Genomic DNA, 4,761 nt, shown 5'->3' with positions numbered 1-4,761 from the left:
CTTCCCTGCAGTATCCTCAGAGGAGATCTCCTCCCTCCTCGCAAGTGCCACCCCCTCCACCTTGCTTTGGACTCCATTCCCTCTCACCTTATAAAAATTATTGCCCCTTCTCTCCTCCCCTCCTTAACTTCTACCTTTAACCGTTCACTCTCCAACGGCTTCTTCCCCTCTGCCTTCAACATGCCCATGTCTCCCCCATCCTAAAAGAACTCTCTCTCGACCCCTCTTCCCCTTCCAGTTATCGTCCTATCTCCCTCCTACCCTTCTTTTCCAAACTCCTAGAACGAGTCATCTACATTCGCTGCCTTGAATTCTTCAACTCCAACTCTCTCCTGGACCCCCTCCAATCTGGCTTCCGTCCCCTCCACCCCCCTGAAACTGCCCTCTCAAAGGTCACCAATGACCTCCTTCTTGCCAAATCCAATGGCTCCTATACTATACTAATCCTCCTCGACCTCTCAGATGCCTTTGACACTGTCGACCATCCCCTTCTCCTCCACACTCTATCTCACCTTGGCTTCACGGAACCCGTCCTCTCCTGGTTCTCCTCATCTCTCTGGCCGGTCATTCTCGGTCTCCTTCACGGGCTCCTCCTCCCCCTCCTATTCTGTAACTGCCGGGGTGCCTCAAGGGTCAGTTCTTGGTCCCCTTCTGTTCTCCATCTACACTAACTCCCTTGGTGAACTCATTCGCTGCCACGGCTTCAACTCTCATCTCTACTCAGATGACGCCCAAATCTACATCCCCTCCCCTGTTCTCTCCCCATCCCTCCAGGCTCGTATCTTCTCCTGCAACCAGAACATCTCCACCTGGATGTCTGCCCGCCACCTAAAACTCAACATGTCTAAAACTGGGCTCCTTATCTTCCCTCCCAAACCCAGTCCTCTCCTGATTTCCCTGTCACTGTGAAAGTCGAACGGGCCCCCTGTCAGAGAACCAATGTGGAAACCTTGGCAGGGGAAAGCAAAGAGAGAAAACTGCAGTTTATGGACTGTGACCCACTGAAGATGTGTCAGTGAATTTTGACACTCACCATATTAAATCCTGACTACACTCGCAGGTTTCCAATTGCACAAAACTTGTGAAACCTCACATTAAGGAAAACTAGCCATTCTATGTGTCCTCTAGACTGTTAACTCACTGTGAGCAGGGGAGGTGTCTGCTTATTGTTATATTGTACTCTCCCAAGTGTTTAGTACTGTACTTTGCACTCAGTAAGCTCTCAATAAATATGACTGACTGAATGAATGATGCCACGTGCAGGTGTACAACAATTTCTTCCATAACAATATTAATAACTGTGGTATTCGTTAAGCACTTCCTATATGCCAAGTACTGTATTAAATGCTCATGTAATAATGTTGGTATTTGTTAAGCACTTACTATGTGCAGAGCACTGTTCTAAGCGCTGGGGTAGGTACAGGGTTATCAGGTTGTCCCACGTGAGGCTCACAGCTAATCCCCATTTTACAGATGAGGTAACTGAGGCACAGAGAAGTTAAGTGACTTGCCCACAGTCACACAGCTGACAAGAGGTAGACCAGGGATTCGAACCCATGACCTCTGACTCCCAAGCCCGGGCTCTTTCCACTGAGCCACACTGCTTCTCAACACAAGGTAATCATGTCCCACCTGGGGCTTATATTTTATTAAGAATGGGGAATGGGTATTGAATCCCCATTTTGCATAGTTTAGAAAGCTGGGCAGTGAACGTGTCTGCTAATTCTGTTGTATTCTACTTTTCCAAGTGCCCAGAATGGTGCTCTGCAAGTAGTAAGTGCTCAATAATTAATAATGATAATGATAATGAAGACATTTGTTAAGTGCTTACTATGTGCAAAACACTGTTCTAAGTGCTGGGGAGGATAATAGGTGATCATGAGGGGCTCACAGTCTTAATCCCCATTTTACAGAGGAGGTAACTGAGGCAAAGAGAAGTTAAGTGACTTGCTCAAAGCCACACAGCTAACAAGTGGCGGAGCTGGGATTTGAACCATGACCTCTGACTCCCAAGCCCGTGCTCTTTCCACCGAGCCACGCTACCAATTGATCGATTGATCAATTAATTGGGTCCAAGTTGACAGTGTCAGAAGGCGGTTTCCTAATTCCATTATCTCATTCTAGCCAAAGTGGATATCTAAAACATGCTTTTTTTTTTCTGAACTGACTGTATGTCAAAAGTGTTTCCCGCATAACCTTTGGTCTTCTGTTGTAGATCCATACTCAGCGGTGAATTTGGTTGTAGTGATGTTTCTTTGACCACGAAGGGCAATTATGTATCTAAATATCTATCTCATATTTATCATATATCACACAGGCTTGGGAGTCAGAGGTGGTGACTTCTGATCCCGGCTCTGCCACTTATCAGCCGTATGACTCTGGGCAAGTCACTTAACTTCTCTGTGCCTCAGTTACCTCATCTGTAAAATGGGGATGAAGACCGCGAGCCCCACATGGGACAACCTGATTATCTTGTATGTATCCCAACACTTAGCCCTTTGTTGGGTAGGTATTGTCTCTATTTAAGTGCTTAGTACAGTGCTCTGCACATAGTAAGTGCTCAATAAATATGACTGAATGACTATAATACAATAATTTTTATATACCATTTGTAGTATATTATATGTGCAAATATACATATATATAATTATTGAGGTGATACATATGTACGTGTTTATGTATGATTATTGTGATTATAATAATTACAATATAATTTATTCCATCCAAAATAGTCAGTCTCTTTAGGAACACCAGGACTGTGGCTAGCCACTGTTGTATCCTAAATTCCTCCAGTTATTCTGTTCATTCATTCATTCATTCATTCATTCATTCATTCATTCATTCATTCATTCATTCAACTGTATTTATTGAGCCCTGACTGGATTATTGCATCAGCCTCCTCTCTAGTCTCCCCTCTTCCTGCCTCTTCCCGCTCCAGTCTATTCTTCACTACGCTGCCCGGAATATCTTTCTACAGAAACGCTCTGGGCATGTCACTCCCCTCCTCAAAACTCTCTAAATTTATCTATTTTGATGGTGTTGACGCCTGACAAAACTTGTTTTGTTTTGTTGTCTGTCGCTTCCATTGAGACTGTGAGCCCGTTTTGGGGCAGGGATTGCCTCTATCTGTTGCCAAATTGTACATTCTCAGCACTTAGTACAGTGCTCTGCAAACAGTGAGCGCTCAATAAATCGGATTGAATGAATGAATGACTGTTCTTTCCACGCAGGTTGTGGGAGCTTCTCTGGTCAGCGTTCCCTAACTCTCTGTACCCTTTTCATTGCCACCACCCTTCACCTTCAGACCATCGGTAACCAGTCATCTCCCTCATACTGGGGCTGGCTGCAGGAAGCTCAGGGAGAAAGCACTCCCTCCTGGGCCCACGGGCTCTCCAGATCCACATTTGATCCCCCCTTTTGTCCCCTCCATCACCTGGACCTTCTTCTCACACTTCCCAGAGGCAGGCACCAAAGTCTGGGACCTCAGCAATAATTAACAGTTTTTTAAGAAGGAGACAATGAAATCCATTCCAGTTCCAACCACCTTGCCCTGGATCTAATATTTTTCCTCCCAGTACTGTTCTTCTTGGGGTGCTCCAGGTTTCAGACTCATATTCTCCAAGTCATTTGGAAGCAGAGTCTCTCCGGGTCCTTTCTCCCCATCAGGGGTACTAGAGCATTGTGCCTTAGTGGCTAGAGCATGGGCCTGGGAGTCAGAAGGACCTGGATTCTAATCCCAGCTCTGCCCCTCACCTGGTGTGTGACCTTAGGCAAGTCACTCACATTCTGTGTGCCTCAGTTCCCTCTTCTGGAAAATGGGGAGAAGAGCCTGAGCCCCATATGTGACAGAGACTGCGTTCAACCTGATTCACTTATATCTATCCCAGTGCTTAGGAAGGTGTTTGGTTCTTGTCTGTCCGTCTCCCCCGATTAGACTGTAAGCCCGTCAAACAGCAGGGACCGTCTCTATCTGTTGCCGACTTGTTCATTCCAAGCGCTTAGTACAGTGCTCTGCACATAGTAAGCGCTCAATAAATACTATTGAATGAATGAATACATAGTAAGCACTTAACAAGTACCATCATCATAATAATAATAACTTGGTCATCCGGGGTGAGGCTATCCTAAATCTCACCCGGCAGGATCCTCTCCCTTTAATCCTTGGGTTTGGCATCCATTCAGGGTCACGGGAAGTATCCTCCTTGTATTGTGGTTTCCCAGGAGCACGACTCACCTCTCCCTCCCCGCCACGTCCCCACCTCCTTACCTCAAGATGACCGAGGGTCTTCTTCTACCCCTATTTCATCCCTAATCCTGCCCTCTGATTGGCTCAGCTGAGTATTTACACGTTCTCAGAAATGGGATTCACTGAGTGATTCTCCTGACTTCCTCTTCCCTCTCTGAAATGCGGGGTCCAGGAGAATTGACTCTCACAATAATGTATAATAGCATATTGTATTATGCTATGTTACGTTATATTATACCATATTTATCATACAATATTATACAAGATAACTAATAATATTAATTATTGTATTTGTCAAGTGCTTACTCTGTGCCAGGTACTGTACTAAACCCTAAGGGAAATACAAGACAACCGAGTCAGAGCAGTTCCTTTGTCACATAGGGCTCACGGTCTTAATCCCCATATTACAGTAAGGTCACTGAGGCACAGAGAAGTGAAGTGCCCAAGGGCACATAACAGACAAGTGACAGAGCTGCGATTAGAACACACTGTGGGGAGGGAATGCTTCTATTTAT

This window comes from Ornithorhynchus anatinus, chromosome 2 (assembly GCF_004115215.2).
Source record: "Ornithorhynchus anatinus isolate Pmale09 chromosome 2, mOrnAna1.pri.v4, whole genome shotgun sequence".
Classification (NCBI taxonomy): domain Eukaryota; kingdom Metazoa; phylum Chordata; class Mammalia; order Monotremata; family Ornithorhynchidae; genus Ornithorhynchus; species Ornithorhynchus anatinus.
The sequence above is the reverse complement of the archived record's forward strand: the minus strand, read 5'-3'. Positions refer to the sequence as shown.